The sequence below is a fragment of the Dermochelys coriacea genome, chromosome 7 (assembly GCF_009764565.3).
Source record: "Dermochelys coriacea isolate rDerCor1 chromosome 7, rDerCor1.pri.v4, whole genome shotgun sequence".
Taxonomy (NCBI): domain Eukaryota; kingdom Metazoa; phylum Chordata; order Testudines; family Dermochelyidae; genus Dermochelys; species Dermochelys coriacea.
Window position 1 is genome coordinate 62634894 of NC_050074.1, and position 19246 is coordinate 62654139.

At 42.8% G+C, this 19246-nt stretch overlaps 1 protein-coding gene across 1 annotated transcript in view; it reads right to left on the reverse strand.

Annotated features, from left to right (window-relative positions):
- The window catches only part of LOC119859000 (dual specificity protein phosphatase 13-like), a 35207-nt gene extending 17745 nt beyond the window's left edge, over positions 1-17462 (reverse strand). The window contains exon 1 of the mRNA XM_043519137.1: positions 17335-17462. The gene's annotated coding sequence lies outside the window, so the exon portion shown is untranslated. The remainder of the gene's footprint in view (positions 1-17334) is intronic.
- Between the last annotated feature and the right edge of the window lie 1784 nt (positions 17463-19246).

A 19246-nucleotide genomic window follows, 5' to 3' on the forward strand; every position in this document is an offset into this window, starting at 1 on the left:
GTCACAAATGCTTTGCAGAAAACCTATCCATTAGAAAGATTACTGCATGATAACATATGTTTGAGGAAAGGTTTTGTATTTTATCTGTTACATCTCTACACAAATTGCAGATATTATAGTAATCATTCTTCCTTCTTGCTGTTTAACCCAATAGTCTCACTGGAGCCATAATTTATCGATTGCTGGGAGTGCTGTGGGAAATAGTATGAATCAACTACAGTGATGATTGAGGTAGGACTGGCTGGGTTTGAAAGCTGAGACACTCACCATTTCCAGGGATGCACGAGGTATTTGAGCAGCCAACTGTCTGTAAGAAAATCTCTCCAGCAGCTGGAGGATGTAATATGAATAGCATTTCCAAATTTAGTAGGGACAAGTTTAGCCCCAGCTGTGCGTTTTGTGTAAGATGATGACCATATGCACTAGTGTGACTTTACAGAATCCATTTCAGTGGCCTGCTCTTCACTGTACAATGTGGTCTCAATGTCTGAAGGAACGTGAGCTAGATCAGTCTTCACACAACATAGAGCTGCACTGATGAGAATGAAACATTTGTCTATGTTCTCCTTGGATAATATGCTAGGTAGCAAGTGTCCTCTCCCAATATAGGGCTCGACTGGGATGCTCTTACTCACACTGAATCGACCTTACTCCATGTGAAGTCCCATTGAATGCAGTGGAATTATTCATGGAGTAAGGTGTACTACCCAAACATCAATAAGGGCATCACTATCTGGCATGATTTTCAGGGGTGTTGAGCCTGCCCTAGCTCCCATGGACTTCAGCTAGAATTGTGGAGACACAGTCCTTCTGTAAACCATGCCTCAGATATGGCTCCCTGACCTATTTCTCTTCCTCTCTCAGTGATTCTGTGGGCTGGTCAGTTGGGATCATACCTGCTAATTTTGAATTTTGCAGGAAGTAAAACAGCACGTGATCCTTCCAGATGGGTCTATATTGCTGTACAGCGTATCAAATGTTCTTGTGACATCAGCTAGTTGCTGTATCTGTTGATGAGTATTATGTTTGTGTGTGTGATCACTGAAGGGGAGAGCATGGAGAGGATTCACTCTATTGTGCAGTAATATTGTGGTTAATTGCAAAGTCTGGTTACAGCTGCTGCTGTCACTGCTCTTTAAAGTGGAAATGGGCTCACCAAAGATGTTGCCTACACTACATTGAAGGTCACAGTCAGGGGTTAAAGTTCAGGGGAACACAGCTCTTGCTCCACTGCTAAAAGTAGATGGGAGTTACCCCTCTTTCTCCTGGTTTGGGAGACCATTATTCCAACTGTAAGCAGGGTCTAATGAATTTTCCCCTGACAGCTAGATGGGAGGGGGAGAGACTTCAGGAGCAAACTGTATTTACATGACACACCTACTCTGCTTACATATCCAGCAGATAGAGTGGTGTTGTTCAAAATAATCAACTTTGGCTGGTGTTGGGTTACAAATCACTTTAGTACTGAATGCAGGGGTAGTGAAATGCTGTTACCAATGTTGTTGTCATGATTGTATGACTAAAGGGGAGCAGAACTGTGCTTAACCTGTTACCCTCAGCTGAAAGGACGTAGTTAAGCCAGGGGCTCGAATGCTAGAGCCCTGTGAAACTAAGGGGGTGGGGAAAGGTGTCCCAGCCAAGAAGTGTGGACTCTTTTTAAGGGTGCCTGGTCTGGTTTAACTTGTTCCTCCTCACTGTTCAAAGAAAGAGCTAAATAGGCTTCATTAGGAGAAAGGACAGGAGTACTTGTGGCACTTTAGAGACTAACAAATTTATTAGAGCATAAGCTTCTGTGGGCTATAGCCCACTTCATCAGATGCATAGAATGGAACATATAGTAAGAAGAAATATATATTCATACAGATAAGTTGGAAGTTGCCATACAAACTGTGAGAGGCTAATTAGTTAAAATGAGCTATTATCAGCAGGAGAAAAAAACTTTTGTAGTGATAATCAAGATGGCCCATTTAGACAGTTGACAAGAAGGTGTGAGGATACTTAACTTTAGGGAAATAGATTCAATATGTGTAATGACCCAGACACTCCCAGTCTCTGTTCAAACCCAAGTTAATGGTATCTAGTTTGTATATTAATTGAAGCTCAGCAATTTCTCATTGGAGTCTGTTTTTGAAGCTTTTCTGTTGAAGAATTGCCACTTTTAGGTCTGTAATCGAGTGATCAAAGAGACTGAAGGGTTCTCTGACTGGTATTTGAATGTTATAAATCTTGACATCTGATTTGTGTCCATTTATTCTTTTACATAGATACTGTCCAGTTTGGCCAATGTACATGGCAGAGGGGCATTGCTGGCACATGATGGCATATATCACATTGGTAGATGTGCAGGTGAACGAGCCCCTGATGGCATGGCTAATGTGATTAGGTCCTATGATGGTGTCACTTGAATAAATATGTGGACAGAGTTGGCATCGGGCTTTTTTGCAAGGATAGGTTCCTGGGTTAATGTTTTTGTTATGTGGTGTGTGGTTGCTGGAGACTATTTGCTTCAGGCTGGGGGGCTGTGTGTAAGCGAGGACTGGTCTATCTCCCAAGATATGTGAGAGTGATGGGTCGTCCTTCAGGATAGGTTGTAAATCTTTGATGATGCGCTGGAGAGGTTTTAGTTGGGGGCTGAAGGTGACAGCTAGTGGTGTTCTGTTATTTTCTTTGTTGGACATGTCCAGTAGTAAGTGACTTCTGGGAACTCTTCTAGGTCTGTCAATCTGTTTTTTCACTTCAGCAGGTGAGTACTGTAGTTTTAAGAATGCTTGATAGAGATCTTGTAGGTGTTTGTCTCTGTCTGAGGGATTGGAACAAATGCAGTTGTATCTTAGATCTTAGCAGTAGACAATGGATCATGTGGTGTGTCCGGGATGGAAGCTGGAGGCATGTAGGTAAGTATAGCGATTAGTAAGTTTCTGGTATAGGGTGGTATTTATATGACTATCACTTATTAGTACAGTAGTGTCCAGGAAAGGACCGCTTGTGTGGATTGGTCTAGGCTGAGGTTGATGGCGGGATGAAAATTGTTGAAATCATGGTGGAATTCCTCAAGGGCTTCTTTTCCATGGGTCCAGATGATGAAGATGTCATCAGTGTAGCACAAGTAGAGTAGGGGTGTTAGGGGATGAGAGCTAAGGAAGCATTGTTCTAAGTCAGCCATTAAAATGTTAGCATACTGTGGGGCCATGCAGGTTCCCATAGCAGTTCCACTGACTTGAGGGTATATATTGTCCCCAAATGTGAAATAGTTGTGGGTGAGGATAAAGTCACAAAGTTCAGCCACCAGGTTTGCCATGACATTATCGGGGATACCGTTCCTGACGGCTGGTAGTCCATCTTTGTGTGGAATGTTGGCGTAGAGGGCTTCTACATCCATAGTGGCCAGGATGGTGTTTTCTGGAAGGTCACCGATGGATTCTAGTTTCCTCAGGAAGTCAGTGGTGTCTCGAAGATAGCTGGACGTGCTGATAGTATAGGGCCCGAGGAGAGTCCACACAGCCAGACAATCCTGCTGACAGGGTGCCAATGCCTGAGATGATTGGGCATCCAGGATTCCCAGGGTTATGGATCTTGGGAAGCAGATAGAATACCCCTGGTCGGGGTTCTAGGCATGTGTCTGCATAGATCTGTTCCTGTGCTTTTTCAGGGAGTTTCTTGAGCGGATGGTGCAGTTTCTTTTGGTAATCCTCAGTGGGATCAGAGGATAATGGCCTTAGAATGTGGGAAGTTAGAGAGCTGCCTAGCAGCCTTTTGTTGCCTCTTTGTTATGTTAAAGTGCTCAGATGAGAGATGAAATCACTTGAGATGGGGCAGTGTTTCTGCCCAGCGTGCAAATAATTGAAAATTACTAAGAGACTGATGTGCAGAGGTTGCAGCAGAAGGTGACTGACAGTTGGTGAACGAGCGGCTGGCAGGGCGGCCAGTCAGCGAGGAAGCTCAAGCAAGGTGCCGCCTTCCCCAGGTGGGAGGTGAACTCACACAAATGCACCTCTGAACCCTGGTGCCTCACTGATGAAGGTCAACCACAGTGAGTGTGGTATGGTGAGGAAGCAGAGAGGGGCACAGAAAAGGAACTTTTGGTTGTAGAACTCAAAAATATGAGGCACTGGACATGGCCCTATGTACTCGGGGGTGGGTGTCCTGCTCACCGTTTTATGATTATGAATCCTGCTTGTCGCATTTTCCCTAATTAATGTTGGGTGACTTCCCTCCTTTCATTAAAAGTTTCTTTTCTACACTCAGACTCTGTGCTTGCGAGTGGGGAAGTATTGCCTCTCAGAAGCGCCCAGGGGTCATGTGTAATTATTCCAGGTTACAGGATGGGGGCCCGAGCTGGTTCCGTGTTGTTTGGTTGAAAAGGAACCCCTAGATATTGAATCTGGCCATGGTTGCTGCTGGCTCCACCTGGCAGAAGGGTTACACAACTATAGTGCCCCTTCCTTCTTGGTTGTCATGGTGAACACTCAGTCTACTGGCAGGGTTACAAAATGGCTGTTTCCTGTCACTGTTAAAACATGACTTCATCAGGAAATGTAGGTGGGATTGCAACGATGTCTCCGAACTGTGAAGGGACACTCCATACGCACACACCCATCCTCAGGATCAGCAGAGAGACTGGCTACGGAATTCGTGTCCAGAAGAAGATGGATGTGAGAGTCCTGAGAATGAGTGTGTATGTGTGCTGAGTGAGAAGATCTCATCACTTCCACGCTGTGAGAGGAAGACTTATGGCCTGATCCAATGCCCAGTAAACTCTCATTGACTAGTAAGGCCTTTAGATCAGGCCTTGTATTGTACCCCTGATCGTGGGGGGAAGCTAGCTCTGCCATTCCCCAGTAAGTAACCTTAGGGTATCTGTCTGAGTGTAGCTGAAAGGACAAAAGGAGCTGTAGCTTTTGTAACATATAGAAAGTGGCTGGCTGAGAAAAGCAAGATACCAAAGTGGCTCTGTTTGGCCTTGTGTCCTGATAAATACATGAGTGAGTTGGGTTAGAAAAGGACACTGGCCTCTCTTTGCTAAGACATTGAATTAAGATATTTTATATGGCTATGGTAAGGTTAACAGGATTTGCAGGACTGGGCCCTTACTCTTGTGAGCATTCCCACTGACTTGTGCAAAGCCGACTCATGAGCAAGGGTTTGCAGAATCAGGTGTCTAATTGGTTACTCAACTGTGGGAGGAAAATTTCCTTTTATTATATGAGTAGGTATTTTGGACCCAATTTACTGCAACATATAGCTATGGGGAGCATGGCAGACAGTGAACACACAGAAATCAATTTTCCATGGTTTCTACACCCCTGCTGCCTGGAAATATTTTGTTGCTGAATTGGGCCCTTTATTTAATAGTTACGAATTTTATGTGCCACTTTAATAGCGTGTATTGTAACTCCTTAAAGACCTGCATTAAACAGGCCCAGACATTGTGTTAACAATCTGCACATTACGATGTATTTTTTGTAACTGCTTGTTATAGGATTGGCTATTAAGAATTTATTACTAGTGCATTTTAGATGGGGCTTTACAATAACTTTAATTACAGCCATCTAGCTATCATTAAATAAATATTCATCAAGAGCAGGAACCCCAGTGTAAAGTGACCCGAAAGGCTTTTACCTGCCAAGACCGGAGGTCAGGCCCTTAGGTGTCAATGATGCCATTGGCATTTGCAAGGAAACACAAACATTTAAAGCTGCGCAGGGAGCTGTGTTCCTCCCCTGTGCTAGGTGTTCATGAGGTCATCAGCTGGAGCATGAGAGAAACGGAGCCTTGAGAGCCTGAACTTAGCTTTTGGCAGAGGAATGAAGGAAGCAGCATGGGCCAAATCCTGCAGTCAGTCCCCTGTCAGCCCATTGAAGACGGTTGGATTTTTGGCAGAGTAAGTACAGGAGAATGGCTGCAAGATGGCGCCCTGGAACAGAAACTGTAATGACAGCATGTGCATCCCAATAGAGCCCTGCTTCTGGGAGCTGCTGAGCTCCCTCCATTCTCATCAACCTGAACAGTAAAGTGAAATGCTTAGGCTCTGGTACAGCTTCAGATACGGTGATTATGAATGTGAAACAATCCAAAGGCTCCAGCTGGTCCAAAATGCATCTGCCACCTCTTCTGTGATGAAACCCATGCTCAGACACTCCACAGGCTCCCAGTCAGCTTCTGCTCCCAGTTTCATGCCTTGGTCACAGTCTTCAAAGCCAGGGATGGATCAGCACCCAGCTGTATTACACACTGCCTTTCTTTCCATCAACCACCACAACAGTTGCATCCCTCTGGGACAAAGCCCTGGTTGAAGCGTGTGAGAAATGGTTGAAATGCATTCTTGGTCCGGGGATCTGGCTGAGGAACGAATGTCTGGAGGAGAGGAGATGAATCCAGTCTGCCCACCTTTAGGAAATGCTGCAATTGCTTCCTCTTTAATAAACCTTTCCCACTATAACCACAACAGTCACAACTTCAAATCCTACCCCAGCAGAGCTTTCCATTACCTGAAAATGGAGAGGAACCAGACACTCCTTGAAGTCTACTTTACATGGATGGTGATCAGATACTAGGCATGGGCAGCAGCACAAAATTGCAAGATAGAAACTGTTAGTGATTCAGGGATCTCAAACATTTTCTCTGCAAAGCACTTCAGTCTGCATTAAAAGTGTGACCGTGAACAACTTCTGCCCTGCCCAGCTCAGATGCTGGTATTTCAAATGAAGACAAATTGAGAGGTGCCTTTCATAGGTTTGCTCACAACTACAGTCTATAGTTCATGCCCTTCACCCAAACTGGCCCTCCAGACAAACTTTAAGTGGTATTTAGGAAGGCTGACTTCAGTGGGATGTTTGGATTGTGGGGTCAGCAGAGGTACATGCTGCCGTTTTATGTTTAAAACCCAGAGCTTTGCTTGCTTTGCTGCTCTGCTCCAAGTTTTCTGCCGGTCTCCGTTTTGGATTGTGATAAAAATGATATGGCCCCTCTGTGGGCTGCCACATTGTTGCATTAGATCTCTTGACTACGACTGAGTAATCTCTGAGAATTTCATAAGACTATTGGCTTCTCTTGCAGGAAAAATACATGAGTGGTGTGAGGATATGTGCACTGTTTCTTTAAATCTGTAGGAGGTCGTGATGGTAAATGCCTGCCTGAGTTCTGCTGACCCTACATCTTCTTCCAGCATTGGATTGATGCCAATGGTGAACTATGGGCCACAGCCTTATTCAGGTGAAGCCGGAGGAATACTAAAGCTCTGTTGGAAGTGGGGGGAGCCTCAGTTTTCACTGTTTGATAAGGCAAATCATCCCTTGTCCCAGGTCACATTTTATGCGTTGGGGCTAGAGTGTCTGGAGCCTGGAAAGGTTGAGAGTTTTGGTTTGGAATTCCAGCTCCAGTTCCACCCCCTTGAACTTTGGGAAACTTGCATCCAGATCCAAATGTCATGGCTAGTACATCCTCCTAGTACGGACTCCAACCATCCAAACGTTCCCAAACTTGGAGAAGATTTGGATCTCAGTTCATTGAGGCTCACCTCTAATTTAGATACTCCCCCAAACATAGGGTGCTTATCTTATTAAGCCAAATTATTTGAGACAATTAATTTAGAACATTTTCTCTTACTACTTCAAGACTTCTACTTGAAGTGATGCTTGCATCAGATTTGGCTCTCCCTGTAGGTAGGGGTAAATTTTGGAAGTCGGATTCTGAACGTGCCTGCTGAATGCAGGTTTTACATGGGTGTAACCATAGTGACCCTGATGGCATTATTCCTGATTTTCACAAGCATTAATGATCTGGATGATGGGATGGATTGCACGCTCAGCAAGTTCATGGATGACACTAAGCTGGGGGGAGAGGTAGATATGCTGGAGGGCAGGGATAAGGTCCAGAGTGACCAAGACAAATTGGAGGATTGGGCCAAAAGAAATCTGATGAGTTTCAACAAGGACAAGTGCAGAGTCCTGCATTTAGGATGGAGGAATCCCATGCACTGCAACAGGGATTTACACCCAGGATTTACACCATTTTATTAGCAGAAAGTGTTTGTTTCGGGTACTCTTGCAGAGAAGCACACATTTTGGATTATTCACAGCTGGTTTTGGGCTGATTTCTTCCAAGCAGGTACCTTTTCATCTCTGTAACTGATGGTGATTTGAGTTAAACGCCAGTATGATGGCTGTGCAGGAAAGGGGTTTGTTGGACCTTATCCTCACAAGATAAATTCTCATAACAGAAAACATTCTCTCTTTAGCAGCTGCTGCTGGCATTTGGGATGACTATCGTACTCAAAGCAACTTCTAAAAGCATGTCATGCTGACCCACCAGGCATAAGCCTTCCACTATTTAACATACAGGCTTGTTTTCGAGAGCTATCAACCTGGACATCTTGTCACCAGCTGTGTGCAACAAGAGAAGACCACATACAGCGAGCAGGTCTGACTACAGTTAGCTAGATGACAGAAGGACTAAATGCTGCTTTGGTGCTTCTTCCTGTCCCTCGTCCATTCCTCTCACCCGTTGCTAGGTTTACACCCTTATTCGTTTTCTCAGTCTACCCACTCTTCCAGATTGACTCAGCTGATCTCTGTCCCAAATAGTCTGAAACAGAATCATGTGTATTACTTATATTGCCAGAGCCTTATTGTGCTAGGCATTGCACAAAAACACAACTCAGTGTGGGGCTCTGTTCCCCTCTAGTGGTGACCAGGCCAAATATAGAGGTTGATGGGCCGGCTATATCTTTTAGCTCAGGCTGTAGAGGTTAGTGGTTTAAGAGCCAGATGTCCCAGGTTCAGTCCCATTACTTGTAAAGAGACAACCCTTGCCCCAAAAAGTTTACTGACGAATTACTTATTTACCAGATATAAAGTGAGGCTCTTCTCTCCTGTATTAGCTCCAAAGTGCTTCCCCATTAAAACTGCCGAAAAAGAAGGGGTTAACTTTCCTGTCTATAAAGGTCATTGCTAGCAGGTTGCTTCCTGCCATATCTGTTTCTCTAGGGCTAACTGCAGCATTGCTGCCTATGTTCTTGACCCATAGCCTTTGCTGTGAGTTGTGGTGTACCAGTAGCTCTGTGCTGTGAGCTTCAGGAAAGCGATGACTTAAGTATCTCTGTATTTACACAGAAGGGAGGATTTTACATTTAGTGAGGGAGTAGGAGGAATGAAGGGAAATGGCAGGAGGCTGACAGTGAGTATATTAAGAATTGGCATTTTATCGCAGTCTGAGTCATTACTAAATTTAGCCTGTGATGCAGGCATTAGTATCCCCATTTTACAGATGGGGAAACCAAGGCAATGAGCAGTTATGTGACTGCAGGTTATTAGCTTAGCCAGGGGCAGAGCTATGCAAAATGTTGGTAGTGAAACCCAAATCCAGGCAAAGTCCAAAACTTGGGAAAGATTTTCCCAAAGCTACATCTGTCTCCCAGGGAACCTGGGCCAGTTTAGGGTCTGAGGTGCAAAGTGGGAAAAAGTTGGTGCTTCTGCATGATTCCCACTCCAAAATGATGCTTTCAGCTGAGTGGTGCTTCGAGTTTTGGGGTTCACTTGACCCTGAAGTTCAGAAAGAAATTCAGGATGTGCACACCCAAACCAAGGAAGATGTGACCCTTTGAGCCCTGAAATATCACAGCTCCACATGCTGCTCTCCAGGACTCCTGGCTCCTTCCCAGACAGAACTGGGAAAACTTGTACGGTCCTTGCTGCTGCTATGGAACCTCCCTCATAAAGCAGGTATGCGCCTGCATTAAATGTTGACTGCCTCTGAGTTTTGCTTTCTCAGTGGCTCTTCACCTCTTTCCACTAATCCGAACAACATGACTGCTCCTTGCAAAGGCCAAGATTCAGCACATTAGAGAGCCTTCAGAAGTGCAGCTTCAGCAGCATGTTCCTTCCACCAGTCTCCTCTGGCAAAGAGATGAGCCATGCCACTTGTAGCAACATCCTGTCTTTTAGGTTTCCGGCTGGATAATAGGCAAAGGCTGACACCTCCCTTCCCATTGCGAGGTAGAAACAGAACAGAAGAGAGGAATGGAGATCCTCTCACGATGGGAGACTTACAACAGACAGAAGCAAGTCAGCTCTTTTGTTTTATTCCCACAGTAAGGGCTATGGTCAGTCCAAGTGCAACCCTGACCACCTGTTACATTAGGTTTGTGAGCTAAAGCTTATTGGAATTTGAGACGCTTCAGTCTTGGTGCTTGGGTATGGATCAATAAAGGCTTCTCTGATAACAGTGACAAAATGTATGTGCTACCCATGCAATCCCAGGTGCCCCTCATAAATCATTAAAATACTGGCCTGTTATAATCAGACCCCTGGGTATAGAGTAATGCACCATTTGAGAACTAAAAATAATAAAGTAAATTAGTACAAAGGTCAAACTGAGCTTGAACAGACTGGGATTTGCTGGCTCATCCTCTCTCAGTCTAAAAAATACAGTGGAAATAAATGAAATCCTAGTCTATCGAAGCCATCATTGTAAAATCTCACTGTTAAGATGGCTGTAGAGGAAACAAACAGGAACTGATCAGATTTTGCCTAGTGGGTGACTTTCATCCCAGCATTTGTGCTAGTTTTCTGGATTCAAAATATGTCTGTTTTGGATCAGCCCGAGTATAGGTTAATTCTTACCACGTTTCTAAAATAACAACCATTCAAGAAAAAAATTATCCAAAACATCACACATTACAAGCAAAAAAGAGAAAAGAACAAAATTTACCCTGTAAAGGAATATCTATACAAAGAACAGTATGAGGCACTAGTTAGCCATTAAAAAAAAAAAAAAAAGAGGCACAATTATTCTATTAGATGCAAGGGTCAACTTTCTGAAGGGCATGTCTTCCTCTAGTAGCTGGAGGCCTAAGGAGGTGGTAATCCCTAATGTTGCTTTAGCCAAAGGAGGTGCTCCTTAAACGCTAATGGTAGGGACCTCTGGTTTTTGGAGCAAAAGAATCTGCGTTCCATCTACACTTATAGCGTTGTATGAGAGTGAATGCTATGCGAGATAAATGGTCTAAGTGACCTTAGTGTGTGGGTTGACTGACAGCGAGGTTTGTGTTTACAGAATGATCCCAAAGACTAACTTCTAACTGTTGTGCTCCCATTTGTCTGTATCCACTTGTTGTTGTCTCTTGACTTTATATTTGGGTAATAAGTTCTTGGAGGCAAGGACCATTAAATACAGTTCCTAGCAATACATATAATAAATAATAATAACTGGCTCCCCTTCATCCCATGTGACATTCTAACATTTGGAGGAGGCAGGGTTTTATAACCGTATTTACAAATAGTTGGGCACAGAGAATCCCCTCCTGTTTTTTTTGGTATTATCATTTTAGTGGTGCTCTGCGTGGGTTCTCCTCATGCTTCAGTTCTATTTGTACCATCTGTCCCTGTGGCTTCCTTTTCAACAACTGCCCTTCAGTCATAGAGGACTGGGTGCAACTCTGTTCTGAGCCTACTGAGACTGCTGTTGGACTGGCTACAGGCATTACAGTAAAGACATGTCAGCTGCTTATTGTGGTGTATTGAAAACTGTGTTAAAATGACACTATCACTTTAAGAGTCAGGGGTTTCTTGGTCCTGCTTACAGCCTAAGGGGCTCTATGGGGAAGTGTGTGATCTGGTTCTTCAGCGGCAGACTGCAAAGAGCCAGGCTAGAGCAAGGTGGCTTGAGTTGTGCCTTAGGGAGCAGCCTGCTTTATCTCTCGCTGCTTGTTGGTTCTGGTGTGCTAGGGTTTTGCATTTTAAGAAATAAAGTAGTGTCATTGCAATCTTTCAGGGGGAGTATTTGAATATTGTTTTTTGTTTCTAACTCTGTGGGTAAACGATGAATCTATTCAATCTTGGAGCTCACCATTGTGCCTTCTCAAGGCTCCCAACTTGAGGCACCAGAGAAAGGTCTGAGGAATTGGCCCAGGATCTTTTTCACAGTAGAGTACAGCAATGAACAGCAGGGTCACTAGACCTATTGCTTCCATTGCAAAGCAGTGAAAAAAGTAATCATGAAATGTTAGCAATTAATAATAATAATCAAGTAAGAACTAGGTTATTAATCTGGTGAAAAAGAGGACGGCCTGGTGGGTCTGCCCACGTGGGGGCCAAAGGGCCTAAGTCAGGACTGAACTTGTTCTAAACTCCTGGGACAATCAAGATATGGTTCTGTACTTGCTGGGAAAATCTGGCTCTCAGTGATACGAATGTAATCCTACTGAAGCCAACGCGGTTGCACTGCTAGGCTGTAACAGCTATACATATGTATAAATAGATATATCAATATCTTAAATGGAACAATGTTGATAAAAGATGTATTTAATTTCCAACAAAAGCATACAATCATCACTTAATTTGGATTGGTTTTTAAACTGGGATCGTGGGGGAAATAGTTGGAATGAGAAAGGAAAATCAATTATCTCCTTCGTCAATATATGCTAGAGGTAGAGTTGTAGCACAGCCTCGTTTGGGGACTTTATGTAGATCCATAGGTCAACAGTGATATTCAGACCAACTTAATTTGCTCACAGGACAAAGGATCACCTTTTTTGGCTGTGTGGTTGCATATCTTTGTGACAAATATGGAAGAATTTGAACCTCCTTGGTCAAATTGCCTTTGGCCCCTGGCTAGTACTCTGTAGTGTGAGCATTGGGGATAAACGGAAGTCTTGCAGAGAATCTACAGCCAGGATTAGAGTAGTATGAATCTTTCATAATGAATCCCAAAGCCACATGAAATCTCCAGGAGACAGAAAATAGAATATTTATTTGGGATTTCCTCAACAGTCTGAATCTTGGACCTGATTTGCCCCCCCCCCCAAAAAAAAAGAAAGAAAGAAAAAGAAAGAGAGCATTTTTAGACAACCGTGGGTCAATTTTATGATATCTGGAACAAACTAGTGCTGGATGGGAAACAACTTTCCTGACCCACAAGAGTTTTCGAGATATCAAAAAACTTTCCAGGACCAAATCAGAAGAAGAAATGGAAATCTTGAAAATTTTTGTGAATGGATAATCCAAAAATTTAATTGGGCCTAACCCTAACCCTAGCCTTTCATTTCAATAACCTGTAAAAATTGCATTTTGATTAAGCCTTTTTTAATTTAACTTTTTTACTATAAATAATTAAAATTTCTAAACAAAAAGCCATTTTTAAACCAGCAAATGAAAATTTTCTTTTAAAAAATGTCAACACGGGATATTCTAACAATTTCAAACTTTTCTTTTCAATTTTTTTTTTCAGATCAGGAGATTCATTGAAACTGACCCTTTCTAAATGAAGACTGTTTGCAGGATAAATCAGTGTTTTCTGATGAAAAAATGTTGTGTTTGAAAATTCTGGACTAGCTCGAGACCAACCCATGGGAAACTCAGTGGCTTATGACCCCCAAATGAGATGAAAATTGGCAGTTTTGGCTATGTTTTGTTCTGAGTTTTGTAGCTACTTTTTTCTTGCGTATGGCTGATGTAGACAGCAACTACAATTTCACCTGAAGTTGATCGAGCCAAATGGCTACATGAGCAGTAGCAGAATTTTTTGCAGAAATGCCTCCTTCATATTTATAAATTGAGCAATAGGTAGTGATATGTTCAATGGTCTGTCATGGAGAACCACACTCCGACAATGGGGAGTCCTTGATTTTCCATTTATGCATTAGATATCCAAATCTACCATCGTTGATTTGAATTCAGTTCAGAGTTGACCAAGAATACCGTGGAAGGTCAAACCAGAAACCTTCTGTGTGGGAACTGGCACAAGGTGCTTATTTTTTAAGTCTTGTTTAGCCCAATCTGCTTTCCAAGCTTCCTTCTGATCATAGCCTGATTGCATGAAGCTAAATGAATGTTCCCAGAAAGGCTTGAGGGACTTAAGATGTTGCTGGGGGGCATTGTCAAGGCTTGGTGAATAGGAAGACATCTGTTTTCCCGGATTTGCTGAGCTTCGCGGAATGTTGCAGCAGTTTGGCACATGTTGGAGTTGACTTAAGGGTCCCCAGGATGCACCAGATCACTTATTCACACAAATTGTGTGTGGCTGCATCTACTCCATACACACAATGTTCAGCTACTGAATATACAAGATGCTATTGCAGATGTTCACAGCACTGATGCTGGTGCACCCCAGGGGTTGTATCTGCTAGTTTCTGGATTATGTTGGCTCTTATTTTTATCTTTGCAGCTACCTTATCAAGATGATCATGAAAGGAGAGGGTGCGGTCAAGTTCCACTCCATGATATGTTGGAGTGTAATCGTGTTGCACATTTTTACCACAGAAAGCTACTTTTGGTGTGTTTTTGGCACTCCTGTTATCAAGATGAAATGTACTTACTATTGTTTTTCCAGAATTTGTTTTGAGCTTCCATTTCCGGAAATATTGTTCCGTGTTTTGGAGGTCCTCAGTTAATGCTTTCTCGATGTCATGTAGGTTTTTAATGCTTGGATTGTCATGGCAAGATCATGTGCATATCCACATTTTCTTGATGTAATTGGAGGCATGTCACTTATGTAAATATTAAAAAAGGTTGATGCAAGTACAGAGCCTCGTGGTAGCCTGTTATTTATGATATGGGGTGAGCTGGTCTTATTACCCAGGTACACACATAGGCATCTGTTACTCAGCACGGTCCACAGAAGGTGAAGTGTTTGGTAGCAAGGTATAATTTTAGCAAGTTTCAGCATCAGGCTCTTAATCCATTCGGTATCTTATGCAGATGACAGGTCAACAAATACTACGCCTGTCTTTAGGTTTTTTTAATAGCCAGCCTCAATGTGAGTTGTGAGTGCCGGAACTTGATCACAACTACTACGTTTTGGCTGGAAGCCTGCCTGTTCGACAGGGATAATTGGCTCAGTAAAAGGGCATATTCTTTTGAGGATGATACATTCAAGAAGTTTATAAGTTGTATATAGTAGATAAATTGGCCTATAGCTTGGGGCTACTAGGAAGATAAAACTCAAAGCGAAACTCAGCAAATGGGGATCTCTCTCAAACTGACACCAGAAAACAAAATGTTGTATGGACCCCTCAGAACTAAACTACTGGGAATCGGACAAGCTCTGTGCACAGTCCTTTTGCTGACAGGTGAGAGTGCTCATCAACTAAACCAGAGAGGTGCTTTAGGAAGACAGCATGACATGTCTTGGTCTCAGATACAATTTGCCCTGAAGTTGATGAGAGTTGTGCATGTGTATCTGAGGGCAGAATATAGCCTGTAGAATGAGAAACAGATGTAATGTGAGAAACTTTCATGCTATACTATAATAGTTTGAATTGTTTCCATCATTCTGGGTTAAGTAATTCCCCAATATCCAACTCTAAAGTGCAGGCACTGCTGCCTTTATAGGCCCCAGGGAAAGGAAGCAAACTAGTCTTTCATTCTTTCCCCAACCTTACTGCTCATATTTTGCTTTCAATGAATAACTCTTCAAATCCTTAATAAGATTTCATTCTGATAAAAGATATTTACTGGGGGAGAGGGTGTTGTGGCAATAGTAAGGCTGTGTTTATTATAGAAACTGCACATGACTAGCTTCACAGTAAGGAGAAGCCAAGAATGCAGAGCACTGCAAATCTATCAGAGCAACAGCATGTTTTCCACCTGTTGAGGCAGAGATCACAATACAACAGATGCACATAATAATTACCTGCACCTCAAAGGCAGCTCCAGGTCCTGCAACTTCTGATCCCTGCCTAGCAGACAGCAGGAGAATGGAATCACAAAACAGGGGCATTGAATAAGTAGAGTGGTTATTGCTCCTGAAAGAGAGGAGAGCAGCCACACTAAAGAGAAACCTTAAGGTGGAAGATGTGAAAGAAAGATCAGAGAAAGCATGAAGCTAAGAGAGGAGTGGAGGAGTGTAGCACTGGAGCCTCAGCAGACAGTTCTATTTTTAAAGGGACAATCATGTTTTTTACACACTCATTTTAAAGACTGCCCTTGTTACTTTAATAACCTCATAGATTATTAAAAACAGGCACAAACATGCTCTACTAATCTGTTAGGATCCATTTCCCTCTCTGTGATTGCCCCATGATGGCTGGTCAGGTGGGGGTGTGTGTGTGTGGCCCCCATGGAAAAAGCCATAGCAGCAGAAGGTGAGGACTGAGGCTAAAGCTATCTGCAATGAGACCCAGTTTCTCTTTCCCTGCTGTGGCCCCTGGCAATCTGGCTGCATTGGGCTGTGCTACCAGGCACGCCCTCATCTGTGGGTGCCCTGAGAAACCTGGTGGGGGTAAAGGGAGCGGAGGGGTAACATAAAGGTAAAACAGCTTCAGGTTCTAAGAGTAAATTCCATGGAACTAGAAGGGGAATGATTTGCATCTCCCTGACTCTGCCCTTGGCTTAGTCTCCTTCTCCTACCATGTGGATTTCATGGAGAGAGCTCTGCAAGGCCTGAGTGGCGCAGGGTGGCCAATACCACAGATGTGTTAGAGTTCCCTTCTACATGAAGGGGGTAGATCTCTATATAAAGGAGCCTGTCCTGCATAGATCCAGAGCGAGGGGGATGATCTCCCCCATGATTTTATCTTGACAGAAGCAGATGATGAGCCCTGTGTGCTGAGTTGGAGTTTTCCTTTAAATTCTTACATAGTGAGGGTTAGATAAACAGTGTCCCCTTAGCCCTGGGACAGCTCTGTGTATAATTTCCCATGCAGATAGTAATGTCTGATGGTCCATATTTATCAGGAATTAATTTAAATGAGTTTCCTAGGTCTGTGCTCTTTGCTTTCAGAGATTGATGGATTGCACGTTCCTACTCACTGCCTTCCCAGCCCTATAGTATGCATTGCCTCAATAACTGCAATTTACAAGGAATTCTGTCATTGCAAAAATCACATTTCTCACATTCTGCTTTGGTTTTAAGTAATCGCTAAGATCATTGTAATTGAAAGGAGTAATCAAAAAAAGATCTTTATTTTTTCAGTTTGCTTCGTGCATTTGACAGCATTTTGTGTATAATCAGTTTTACATTTTCTCTGTATATTAGTCAATCATTGAAAAGACTCTTATAAACATTGGATCAGGAAAACCTTACAAAATGTTGTGAAGTACGTTATTATAGGATTTACTATTTAAATTAGGAATGCCCTGTCTGGACTGGAATTAAAAGCAACATTGTTTTAATTGTCCTTTTCAATGCAAGTTCTTTCTCCTGGTAATCCAACTGGAGAAATCAATCTAAAGCTTCACAAGTGTTTCAGTTTTTGGGAACAACAATGCAAATCAGAACATGGCATAGAGCTGCAGTTGTTCCACCACTCACATAGTTGCCTATGATTAATTTTGTGCTGCCCAGTGCACGTATTAAGTTTAGTGTTATTGGTTTGTAAACAAGCTTAAAAGTACTTGCCTGGAAGTTGCAGCTCCTTCACTGTGCTGTTTTGGATTAATTTTGTTTAAATGATGCCGTTTAGCTTCTTCCTAAGATGTTAGTTACACAGCAGATTTCCCGACTGCCTGCTACTTTCAAGTGTATTCAACTTCTATTTTTAATGAGTTAATTATAAACCATGATCTCATTCCACCTTTGGATCTAAAGCATCATCCAGTAAAGGGCATCTGAGACAACAACAGACAGAAACTGAGATCTAAATGGGATCAGATTCTCAGCTGGTGCAAATCGGTGTAGCTCTGCTAATGTCAATGGAGCTATACTGATTTACACCACCCAGGAATCTGGAATCCTTGTGCTGTTGAGTAAACCTATCAATTGAAAGTGCCATAAAATATCCCATCCACCTAGGATTTTTTCAAAGAATCCTAAATAAAAAAAGCAATAAAGCATTCATTGCAGGGAATTTCCTGAGGATTAATGACCAGATGGAATTAATAGCCAGAGGTGCAGACTGGGCCAATCTGTTCCTACTAGCTGTTCATTAATCCTGGAACAGGACCTCTACCTCAACATGGAGTAAAACACATCTCGCATAGGGAATACAAGTTATTAATCTATTATTTTTCTCTGTGTTTGTGCAACAGATTTGTCCAAATCTGGTTGTATCATTGCTTGATAGTTTTATATATATAAAACTGTGTGTGTTTACAGCTTATTACTGTGCAAAGGAGGAGTTTATATTAGGAATTTCAAGGTGGCGACAGACAGCTTTCCTAATGATCTGAGATGTGGTAATTATGGCTCTAATGGAACACATTCAGTCTGGTGTAGTGATTCGCTTTCTTGAAAGAGATGGGAAAACTTGTGGATTGTATGTAGGATTTTAAATGTGCTGTGTACATATTACCCAGGGTTTAGTTTGCTGAGTTCCTCAGCTCAGCTTCAGGTTTATACTGCCATCTACTGGTGAGAAGGGATCATAGCTCCTAACAAGTTTTCTCATCCTGCTCCCACAGATTTCAGAGTAGCAGCCGTGTTAGTCTGTATTCGCAAAAAAGAAAAGGAGCACTTGTGGCACTTTAGAGACTAACAAATGTATTTGAGCATAAGCTTTCATGAGCTACAGCTCACTTCATCAGATGCATTCGGTGGAAAATACAGTGGGGAGATTTATATAAACACAGAGAACATGAAACAATGGGTTTTATCATACATACTGGAAGGAGAGTGATCACTTAAGATGAGCTATTACCAGCAGGAAGGGGGGGGAAGGAGGAAAACCTTTTGTAGTGGTAATCAAGGTGGGCCATTTCCAGGGGGTGGGGGGAGAAATAACATGGGGAAATAATTTTACTTTATGTAACGACTCATCCATTCCCAGTCTCTATTCAAGCCTAAGTTAATTGTATCCAGTTTGCAAATTAATTCCAATTCAGCAGTCTCTCGCTGGAGTCTGTTTTTGAAGTTTTTTTTTTTTGTTGACAAATTGCAACTTTTAGGTCTGTAATCGAGTGACCAAAGAGATTGAAGCGTTCTCCAACTGGTTTTTGAATGTTGTAATTCTTGACGTCTGACTTGTGTCCATTTATTCTTTTACTTAGAGTCTGTCCAGTTTGACCAATGCACATGGCAGAGGGGCATTGCTAGCACATGATGGCATATATCACATTGGTAGATGTGCAGGTGAATGAGCCTCTTATGGTGTGGCTGATGTGATTAGGCCCTATGATGGTGTCCCCTGAATAGATATGTGGACAGAGTTGGCAACGGGCTTTGTTGCAAGGATAGGTTCCTGGGTTAGTGGTTCTGTTGTGTGGTGTGTGGTTGCTGGTGAGTATCTGCTTCAGGTTGGGGGGCTGTCTGTAAGCAAGGGCTGGCCTGTCTCCCAAGATCTGTGAGAGTGATGGGTCGTCCTTCAGGATAGGTT